General features: G+C 42.7%; 1 protein-coding gene across 17 annotated transcripts in view; it reads right to left on the bottom strand.

Annotated features, from left to right (window-relative positions):
* nedd4l (NEDD4 like E3 ubiquitin protein ligase) overlaps nucleotides 1-12,143 on the bottom strand; it is a 457,701-nt gene that overhangs the window by 164,576 nt on the left and 280,982 nt on the right. The window lies entirely within an intron of this gene.

Genomic DNA, 12,143 nt, shown 5'->3' with positions numbered 1-12,143 from the left:
CCATTACTTTCCTTGTCAGCCACGGCCTCCCCTTACTCCCCTTAGGATCTTTCTTCCTCTTCGGAACGAACTGATCCTGCACCTTCCGCATTATTCCCAGAAACACTTGCCATTGCTGTCCCACTGTCATCCCTGCTAGGGTATTGTTCCATTGAACTTTGGCCAGCTTCTCCCTCATAGCACCATAGTTCCCTTTGTTCAACTGTAATACTGACACATCCCAGTTTCCCTTCTCCCTCTCAAATTGTAGATTAAAACTTATCATATTATGGTCACTACCTCCTAATGGCTCCTTTACCTCGAGGTCCCTGATCAAATCTGGTTCATTATGGGAGGGAGGCGAAAATGGTGACGCAATGCAGCACACGTGGCCTCTCTGGTGAATGATATCGGTATTTGTAAGTAGGATGCCATGCACAATTCTGATTTGATGGAGACAGACGTGAGAAGCACGGAGGAACACCTGGAGAAACTTCTGAAATGCCCGGTTCGTTGCTGTTGCTACTATGCGATTGAGAATCTCCGAAGGGGAAGGCCCCAAATCCTCAGATCCTCAGCTTTGCCTGCTGCTGGTGGCCGGTGCTGGGGTCGAAGCGCTTGGCAGAGATGGTGCTCGGTGCTCGGTATTGGAGGGCTGGTCGGAGGCTCTAAGTTTTGGGACGGACTCAGAGTCGGACTGTGGTCGGGTACTTCCAGGATGCTGCATCGACAAGTTTGCGGTGCTGGAAGCTCATGGCAGGGAGAGTTTTCTTCCTTCTACCATCTGCGTGAGATGATGGGACTTTCGAGAGACTTTGAGACTTTTTTTTTTACCGTGCCCATGGTCTGTTCTTTATCAAATTGCGGTATTGCTTGCACTGTTGTAACTATATGCTATAATTATGTGGTTTTTGTCAGTTTTTCAGTCTTGGTCTGTCTTGTGTTTCTGTGATATCACACTGGAGGAATATTGTATCATTTCTTAATGCATGCATTAGTAAATGACAATAAAATAGGACTGCGTGTCCTCATATTCTAACCGCAATGTGGCAGACCAGCAGCTGAGTGGCGGCATGTAAAATTCCTTGTTTAGAGTGAAAATTTTCCTCCAATTTTCATCTACATCAGCAGAATTTGTTCACTCCCATAAGAAGGGGGAGGTAATTCAGGAAGGAGATGCTGACATCACAGCCCAAGTTGGGCAATTCCATTCAATGCTTGGAAAATGCACTTCACGCTCTTCATCAGCCTACCGTCCTCCCCTCCGTGTAATACAGTGCTCACCAATTATCAGCCTACTGTCCTCCCCTCTGTGCAATACAGTGCTCACCAATTATTAACCTACCATCCTTGCCTCTGTGCAATACAACGCTCACCAATTATCAGCCTACCGTCCTCCCCTCCGTGCAATACAGCACTCACCAATTATCAATGGGCTTCCCTATCTCATGTCAAAAACTGAGCATGGACCCAACCAAATAAACACGATCCTACAGCACACTGCCATATTGGGCACAGAGACCTCCAACGAGATTGTTAATGGGGTTGCTCGGTCACTGACCACCACTATGAGCGCTAGAATCATGCAAAGTTCAAAAACAGATGGATTTTTTTTTATCTCTCAAAGAACTCCTAGCAATCTCTCACAGAACCTTAGGGTTCTGTAGAACCCTGGTTGAGAAACCCTGCTCCAAAGATTAAGATGAGACTCTGCTCTCAACAAAGATCAGGAATCTAAGTATATTAAACAAGAAAATGAAGGCCTCTCTCTATAAACAGGCAGAGAGCAGAAACATACAAGCAGTGGCCACTTTATTAGGTACAGATGTCCACCTCTGTTTATTAATGAAAATCTCTAATCAGCCAACCATGTGCCAGCAACTCAATGCAAAAAAGCACGCAGACATGGTCAAGAGGTTTAGTTGCATTCAGACCAAACATCAGAATGGGGAAGAAATGTGATCTAAGTGACTTTTACCTTGGAATGATTGTTGGTGCTAGACTGGGTGGTTTGAGTATCTCAGAAACTGCTGCTCTCCTGGGATTTTCAAGCACAACAATCTCTAGATTTCAATGAGTGGAGTGAAAAACCAAAAACCAAAAAATCCAGTGAGCAGCAGTTGTGTGGGTGAAAATGCCTTAGCATTGAGAGAGGTCCGAGGAGAATGCCAGACTGGGTCAGGCTGTCAGGAAGATGACAGTAACTCAAATAACCAAGTGTTACAAGAGTGGGTGAGTAAAAGAGCACCTTTGAATGCAAAACATGTTGAACCTTGAAGTGGATGGGCTACGGCAGCAGAAGACCACATACAATCAGTGACCACTCTGTTAGATACAGGAGATACCTCATAAAGGGGCCACTGAGTGTAAATGACCATATCAAGGCCGTAACTCAAAATAATTGACATTAACAATGATATCAAAATTACAGTATTTATGCTTGTGAAACTGGGGCTGCCAATGAGATGATAGGATAGGAAGAAAAGAGGATTGTTTGGCACAGAGTTTGGAAACGGACAAGACATGTTCTGAAGCCAGAAATATTTTCCATTGCAGGTCATTTGCAGCTACAGTATACAGCGGAGGCTCAGCCTGTGCAGGATGCTTTGCAGTCCTTGCAGAAGGTTATACAAGATATGTGAAAGAAAGTGTTAAGTGCTTGGCTCTGTGAAAATTTAAGAAGTTGATAGTGGGGACTGCATCTCATTAAAGATTTTTGGGAGCACGATTTTAGGGTTAAAAAAACAATCAATAGATGGTACTGTGAAATGTAGCACAGAAGTGGGTTGTTAGCTATCAAATAACATGGCATATGAAGAGCATTTGATGGCTCTGGGCCTGTACCCACAAGAATTCAGAAGAATGCGGGGTGATCTCATTGAAACCTATCGAATGGTGAAAGACCTTGATAGAGTGGATGTGGAGAGGATGTTTCCTGTGGTGGGACACGGCCGCAGAATAGAGGGGCATCCTTTTAGAATGCAGATGAGGAGCAATTTCTTTAGCCAGAGAGTGCTGAATCTGCGGAATCCATTGCCACAAGCAACTGTGGTGGCCAAGTTTGCATGTATATTTAAGACAGAGGTAGATAATTTCTTAACTGGTCATAGCATGAAGGGATATGGGAGGAAGGCTGGAGATTGGGGCGGAGAGGAAAATTCGATCAGCCATGATGAAATGGTGGAGCAGACTCAATGGGCCAAATGGCTTAATTCTGCTCCTACAGTATGTCTTATGGTCTTATGACAAGACATGCAGATGTTAATGGATAATACAACGCAGAAATTTAGTCCATGCTGACCTGATCTAGTTCCATCTAGCTGCTCCCAGATTATATCTTTCCAAACTCACCCATCCATATCAATACAGATGAAGTGCTGGGGGGACTCAGCACGTCAGGCAGCATCTATGGAGATGAATAAACAGTTGATGTTTCAGGCTATGACCCTTCATCAGGACCAGAAGGCGGGGTGGTGGAGAAGCCAGAACAGGTGGTGGGGGGAGGGGAAGGAGAACATGCTAGAAGGTGATAGGTGAAACTGGTGAGGGGGAAGACATGCAGGTGGCTGGGGGAGGGGTATGAAGTGAGAAGCTGTACGTTGACAGGTGGAAAAGGTAATGGGCTGAAGAAGAAGGAATCTGGTAGGTGAAGGGAGTAGATTGTGGGAGAACAGGAGGGAGGACGGGTACCAGAGGGAGGTGATGGGCAGGTGAGAAGAAGAGGTGAAGCCTGGTTTATACTTCTGCGTTAACTGGACGCCGTAGCCTACGCAAGTGGTCTACGTGCATTGTGAGCATTTATACCTGTGCGTTGGTGTGTCTGTGTCGCTCGGCAATTCGCGCACGTCATGCATGCATGTTCACCTGCCCACGCAAGGCTTCATGGTCATGGTAGTCTCGGGGTAAACAAGACGCGAGTGTCTTTTTTCATGCGAAATGTGTCCTCATAATTTCGGAGGTCTGTAAAGCTTTATGGAAAGCATTGCAGCCAGAGTTCCTTCCCTGCCCTTCTGTCGCCCAATGGGAAGCTATTGCAGCGTAGGATGACATGCGATGCTACCAAGCAGACCAATCACAGTTGTTGAGTTCTGCGTTGCTGCGACGCGGTTACATTTTGGGAGAGGTGCGCATCGCAGCAACGCAGGCTCTCGCGTAGGATTCCACGTTAGCTTTGCGTAGGGTTTGTGGTGATGCAGACGTTACGGCGACGCGTTGACGCAGAAGTATAAATCAGGCTTGAGAATGTAATCAAAATGGTGAATGACAAAGGAGACAAGGGAGAGAGGGGTGAGAAATTACTGGAAGTTAGAGAATTAAATGTTCATGCCATCAGGTGAGAAGCTATCCAGAAGGAATATAAGGTGTTTCTCCTCCAACCTGAGAGTGCCCTTATTTTGGCAGGATCCAAACTAATCTTAAATGTTACAATCAAATCCAAATCTACCACTTCCGCTGGCAGCTCGTTCCACAATCGTACCACCTTCTGAGTGAAGAAATTTCCTCTCAGATTGCCCTTAGGCATTTCAGCTTTCACCACTAAATGCAAAAGCTCCCTCCCAGCATGAGTAGCAGGATCTCAGGCCAAAAATAACACACCGCTGTCTGGTGACGCAGACAGAGGAAGCAAAATCTATGTTGCATGTGGAACAGTTTGCAGGAGTTCTCCGTTTTCACTCATTCCACATATGATTTGTTATGACATGATCAAACTCATGACTTATTATTATTTCTTCCTTTTCGTATTTGCAGTTTGTTGTCCTTCGCCCTCTGGTTGAACGCCCAAGTTGGAGTAGTCTTACACTGATTCTGTTATGGTTATTATTCTATAGATTTACTGAGTCTGCCTGCTCAAAAATGAATCTCAGATTTGTATATGGTGACATATTTGTGCTTTGATGGTAAAATTATTTCCAACATAGACTACTGAAATGGATGAATCTGTAATTGCAACATGAATTACATAGTTAATTGGGGACAGTGTTTAAATTCTAAATTATTATTTTAATTAAATTTGACCAAATAATGCAGAATGGAATCCTTTTGTTTTGAAGCAAGGCAAATCCTCCCCACCGTGTGACATTTTTGCACTTCAGAACCAGAATCAGCTTTATTAAACCTGAATCACTAGCAATATGCCAGATGTTGTAGTGCGTGAAGGAAGAGAAGAGGGTGCAGTTACTATTACAAGAGAGAAGGCGCTGAAAAAGCTGAAAGACCTGAAGGTACATAAGTCACCCGGACCAGATGAACTGCACCCTAGGGTTCTGAAAGAGGTAGCTTTAGAGATTGTGCTGGCATTAGAAATGATCTTTCAAAAATCATTGGATTCTGGCATGGTGCCAGAGGACTGGAAAACTACAAATATCACTCCACTCTTTAAGAAAGGAGGAAGGCAGTAGAAAGGAAATTATAGACTAGTTAGCCTGACCTCAGTGGTTGGGAAGATGTTAGAGTCAATTGTTAAGGATGAGGTCATGGAGTACTTGGTGGCACAGGACAAGACAGGACAAAATCAGCATGGATTCCTTCAGGGAAAATCTTGCCTGACAAACTGCACTGTGGCAGACAGGAAAATTTCTCCAATAGGGAGTTGAAACTGCCTATCACATCGCCAACACCAGCCTATCCACCCACCATCAAGACCACATATACAGAAAATTTATAGTACTGTGCAAAAGTCTTAGACATGTATCTATAGTTAGGGTGCCTAAGACTGCACAGTACTGTATTTGTCAATGTGGAACAAACAGCAAGTTTGTAAATTTGACGAGACCAAAGGATGTTGGGAATGGTGAGTGTGGAGTACCGTAGGAGGGGTGTGGGACAGGTGTCGGAGAAGGAATACTAGGGGAGGGGGAGTGGCACAGATGCAGACACACCCAGCCCTGAGACACCAGGCAAGGTCATTTGATTCCAAGCAATTGGTTAATTGATCATTACAGAATGTCTCTCTGGTGCTTCTTGCTTCCTCCCCTCTCCTTTCACCTTTTCCCAACTATGATCCCCTTCTCCCTGCCCCCTTCTCACTCTCAGTCCATATCAGAATCAGGTTTAACTTCACTCACATAGTGTCATGAAATTTGTTTTTTTTAAACAGCATCAGTTCAGTGCAATACTACAGTACTGTGCAAAAGTCTTCAGCACTCTAGCTATATATATATGTGCCTAAAACTTATACAAAGTACTGTACAATCAGTCCATGTATATAGCAGTTACTTGTACATTGTGTTTTATAGGATTGCTTTTATGTTTATATTTATTGTATTTTTTGTTATTGTGTTTCTTACGCTTATTTGTGTTTCAGACGTATCATCCTGTAGGAAGTGCTGACTGATGTCAGTCCACACAAGGTGGATGCCCACCATAGTTATGCTGCATGTTTGCTATACCACACTATCTAAATGGTTCCCAGTCTGGCCATCTGCTAACTTAAAAATTCTCAGAGACATGAGAGACTCTGCAGTTACTGGAAATCTTGAACAACATTTCCATGTTTCTAACAAACACACACACACACACACACACACACACACACACACACACACACACACAAAGCTGAAGGAACTCAGCAGATATGGAGGGAAATAAACAGCTGCTATTTCAGGTCGAGACCTTTCACCAGTTTATTTTTCTCCATAGATGTTGCCTGCATTGCTGAGTTCCTCCAGCATTTTGTATGTGATGCTTAGAATTCTCATTCTTTTTTTCCTCAAAATTCTTTAGGACTTCACCTTCCCATTTCTCTGCAGCCTCCAAAATCTTTGTCCTCCTCCAATTTTAGCCTCCAATTATAGCACTAATCCAGCAACACAGCATGCCTTCTGTGGCTGAGGTTCTAAGATTGATAATTCCCTCTGTAGAGATCTTGCTCTTCTCGAGGGTCAGCAACTTCATCTTCCTCGGAGTTACCATTTCCGAGGACCCGTCCTGGCGCAACTACAGAGTAAGCACAGCAGCACCTCTTCTTTCTTAGGAGTTTGCGGAGATTCAGCACGGCATCTAAAGGTTTAATTAACTTCCACAGATGTGTAGTGGAGAGTACCTTGAACAACAAAATCCTACTAAAGCTCGTGCATCCATCATGGGTAAAGCCCTCCCCACCATTGAGCACATCTACGTAAAATGTTGTTGCAGGGAAGCAGCATCCATCATCAGGGACCCCCCACCACCCAGGTCATGCTCTCTTCTCACTGTTGTCATCAGGAAGAAGGTACAGGAGCCTCAGGACTCACACTACCAGGTTCAGGAACAGTTACTACCCCTCAACCATCAGGCTCTTGAACCAAAAGGCTCTTGGAAAGAGTGATCATAGTATGACTGAATTTTGCATTCAAATGGAGGATGAAATAGTTAGATCTAAATCTAGTGAAATCTAAATCTACACTAGTGAAATTTAAGAGACTACTAGACAGGTACATGGAGGAATTTAAGGTGGGGGGTTATATGGGAAGCAGGGTTTAAGGTCGGCACAACAATGTGGGCCAAAGGGCCTGTATTGTGCTGTACTATTCTATGCTCTAGTATACTATGCTTGAACAAGGGAGGCTACAACGGGATGAGGGAGGAGTTGGCTATGTGGATTGGGAGCACAGGCTATTTGGTAGGGCAGTTGAGGAACAGTGGAATACTTTCAAAGAGATTTTTCACAGTGCTCAACAAAAGTATATTCCAGTCAAAAGTAAGAACAGTAAGTGTGGGGAGAGCTAGCCTTGTAAAACTAAGGATATAAAAGATAGTATCAAATTAAAAGCTCACGTGTACAAAGTGGCAAAGAGTAGTGGGAGACTGGAGGACTGGGAAAACTTTAAAAAGCAACAGAGAACAGCTAAACAAGAAATAAAGAAAGGGAAGATAGAGTATGAAAGTAAATTAGCTCGAAATATAAAAACCGATAGAAAAAGTTTTTATAAATATATAAAGTGGAAAAGGATGGCTAAAGTCAACGTAGGTCCCTTGGAAGACGAGAAGGGGAAATTGATATTGGGTGATAAGGAAATGGCTGAGGCATTGAACGGCTATTTTGTGTTGGTCTTCTAGGTCTAATATGCCAAAGAAGGATGTTATAGACGAAATGGGAGGTAAGGACCTCGATAAAATCACTGTCACTAAAGAGAAAGTGATGAGCAAACTAGAGGGCCTGAAGGTAGATAAGTCCCCTGGTCCTGAAGGGATGTATCCCAGGGTGCTGAAGGAATTGGCGGAGGTTATAGTAGACGCATTGGTAATCATTTATCAAAACTCTCTAGACTCTGGGCAGGTCCCGGCAGATTGGAAGACAGCAAATCTCACGCCACTTTTTAAAAAAGGATGTAGGCAAATGACGGGCAACTATAGGCCAGTTAGCTTAACATCTGTAGTCAGGAAAATGCTTGAAGCTGTCATTAAGGAAGAAACAGCGAAACATTTAAAAAAGGAGTGGTTCCATTAGACAGACGCAGCATGGATTCAGAAAAGGTAGGTCCTGTTTGACAAACTTACAGGAGTTCTTTGAGGACATAATGAGTGCAATGGATAGAGGGAAACAGGTGGGTGTCGTATACTTGGATTTCCAGAAGGCATTCGATAAGGTGCCGCACAAGAGATTTATAAATAAGATACCGATGCATGGAGTCAGAGGAAGTGTACTGGCATAGATAGTGGATTGGTTACCTGATAGAAGGCAGAGAGTTGGTTTAAATGGGTGTTTCTCCGGTTGGCAGTCAGTGGTGAGTTGGGTGCCGCAGGGGTCGGTGTTGGGCCCGGAGCTGTTTACCATTTACATTGATGATTTGGAAGAGAGGACTGAGTGTAGCGTAGCAAAATTTGCTGATGACACTAAACTGAGTGGAAAAGCAAATTGTACAAAGGATGTGGAGAGCCTGCAGAGGGATATAGATAGGTTAAGTGAGTGAGCCAAGGTCTGACAGATGGAATACAACATTGGTAAATGCAAGTTCATCCACTTTGGAAGGAATAATAGAAAGCAAATTATAATTTAAATCATGAAAGGTTGCAGCATGCTGTTATGCAGAGGGACTTGGGAATGCTTGTGCATGAATCGCAAAAAGTTGGCTTGCAGGTACAACAGGTTATTAAGAAGGCAAATGGAATGTTGGCCTTCATTGCTAGAGGGATTGTATTCAAGAGCAGGGAGGTCATGCTGCAACTATACAGGGTACTGGTGAGGCCGCACCTGGAGTACTGTGTGCAGTTCTGGTCTCCATACTTGAGGAACGATATACTGACTTTGGAGGCAGTGCAGAGGAGGTTCACCAGGTTGATTCCAGGGATGAAGGGGTTAACCTATGAAGAGAGGTTGAGTCACCTGGGACTATACTCCCTGGAATTCAGAAGAATGAGAGGGGATCTTATAGAAAACTACAAAATTTTGAAAGGGATAGATAAGAAAGAAAAGGGAAAGTTATCTCCATTGGTAGGTGGAATAGAACTAGGCAACATTGCCTCAAGATTCAGGGAAGAAGATTTAGGACGGAGATGAGGAGAAACTGTTTTTCTCAGAGAGTGGTGAATCTGTGGAATTCTCTGCTCAGGGAAGCAGTTGAGGCTTCTTCACTAAATATATTTAAGTACAGTTAGATAGGTTTTTACATAGTAAGGGAATTAAGGGTTATGGGGAAAAGGCAGGTAGATGAAGCTGAGCTTACGGACAGATCAGCCATGATCTTATTGAATGGCGGAGCAGGCTCGATGGGCCTGATGGCCTACTCCTGCTCCTATTTCTTATGTTCTTATGTTCAAAGGGGATAACTTCACTCAACCACTTGCCCCATCACTGAAATGCTCCCCACAACCTACAGAGTCACTTTCAAGGACTCTTCATCTCATCTTCTCAACATTTATTGTTTATTTATTTATTATTAATATTTCTTTCTTTTTATATTTACACAGTTTGTTGTCTTTTGCATACTGGTTCAATGCCCACGTTGATGCGGCCTTTTATTGATTCTGCTATGGTTACTATTGAGTATGCCCGCAAGAAAATGAATATATATATGTACTTTGATAATAAATTTACTTTGAACTTCGACAACTCATAAAAATGAATAAGCTTGTAATCAACTATCTAAATTTTTCTATTTTTCTTTTCTGAATGGAAGTCTCAATATAAATTCAAAGGTATATATGGTTTCAGTCAAAATAGGGAGGAAAAACAACTACCATTCCATCATTTGCACCTTTTAAAATTGCCTGGTTAACACAAGCATTACAACAGGTTAACCAGTGGATTTCCCAGATATCTCTGTCCAAACTCAATCGTGTCAAAGTGCAGGTATTAGTCACTCATTACATTCAGCCATTTCCAAAATTGGTTCACTGCACTCAAGTTCCCAGGTTCACAACGCATTAACCAACCTCAGAAAATACAATTAAATTCCTGTAACTTATTCCCAGATTTCTCTTTGCTCTGTTATAGATTTGTATTATTGACAGTTTCTTAAATTTATAAAATCTACACAGATGAAAAACTGCTTCAATAACAATAAAGATAAAGATTAGCTTTATTTGTCACATGTACATCAAGAAATCAAAACACACAGTGAAATGTGTCATTTCATTCAAATCAAATGAGGGAGGATGGTGCTGAGCAGCCCACAAGTGTCACCACGCTTCTGGCCCCAACATTGCATGGCGGCCACAATTCACTAACCCTAACCTGTACGTCTTTGGAATTTCAGAGGAGACCACAGCACCCAGAGGAAGCCAACACAGTCACAGAGAGAAGGTACAAACTCCTTACAGGTGGCAGTGCGAATTAATTCCAATTGGTAATCACTGGCGCTGAAAACCAATGTGCTGACTTCTATGTTACCAAGCCATGCATAACAACTAATAGAAATGCTAAGTTAATAACAGCCTCAGCAAATGTAGAAAAAAAAGTAGCAACCAATAAGTGCTGATTATTACAGTTGAAAAGACTGGGAAGAAAATTAGTCTTGGCATCCAGATAAGAGTTTCTAGATAGTATTAAAACTTTTATTATTTTATCTACAGCTGCAAAAAGATTACTAGAATTGTAACAATGGGCTTATTTAATTAACATGACTATCTAGTACCCTTTTGTACCAGCAAGTTTTTGTAATTCATGATTCAAATACCATAGCATGATTATAAAAGATAAAATAACAAATCTGTTGCTAAAACTCTAAATATAGTTGGTGCAAACTGACAAAGCCAGAAGACCTAACAGAAGACAAGGCCAGAAGACCTAACATTAGTCAACAAGTCAAACATGTCAGTTCAAATGCAAAAAAATTTTTGCTAATTATTTAAAATCTCCAACTGCAGTATTAGATCCAATTTTAGACATAGTTATGACTCAGTAGGCTATGTTACAAATGATATTCTTCAAGGTCAGTGTATTCTCCGTCTTCCTTCCATAATTCCACCCTTAATCTTCCACTTACTTAAAATATATTTTAGCAAATGATGTAAAATTTCTACAACTTCAACTTGTTGAACTTTCTCTTTTTGAAAGACCAGTATTTCTCTAAACCTTTATTCCCAATAGGGTGCTGATAAGCCACTTACCACAATGTTTCTTCCCCTTACAGAGATATAGTTCAGTTTAAATTCACTTAACCTCCTTAGCAAAGTACCTCAACCTCCTTGGCAATATACAAAATAAGAGATTCTGCAGATGCTGGAAATCCTGAGTAACCTACACAAAATGCTGGAAGAACTCAGCAGGCCAGGCAGCATGTAAGGAGAGAAATAAACAGTCGATGTTTCAGGCCGAGACCTTTCATCAGGACTGGAAAGAGAAAAAGAGGAAGAAGGCCAGAGTAAGAGGCTGGGGGAGGGGAAGGAGTACAAACCGGCAGATGAAAACTGAAACCAGGTCGGGGGAAGGTGAGTGGCTGGGGGAGGGAGATGAGGCGAGAAACTGAGAGATGAGAGGTGGAGAAGGTAAAGGACTGGAGGAGAAGGAATCTGAGAGGACAGGAGAGTGGACCATGGAAGAGAGGGAAAGAGAAGGGGCATCAGAGGGGGGTGATAATCAGGTGAGAACAATGGGTAAGAGGGAAGCCAGAATGGGGAATGGAAAAAGAGAGGTGGTGGGGGTGGGGGGAGAAATTACTGAGCATTAAAGCAATTGATGCTGCAAGGTTGAAGGCTTTTCAAACAAAATATGAGGTGTTGCTCCTCCAACCTAAGAATGGCCT

This window comes from Mobula birostris, chromosome 3, assembly GCF_030028105.1.
Source record: "Mobula birostris isolate sMobBir1 chromosome 3, sMobBir1.hap1, whole genome shotgun sequence".
Classification (NCBI taxonomy): Eukaryota; Metazoa; Chordata; class Chondrichthyes; order Myliobatiformes; family Myliobatidae; genus Mobula; species Mobula birostris.
The sequence above is the reverse complement of the archived record's forward strand: the minus strand, read 5'-3'. Positions and strand labels throughout refer to the sequence as shown.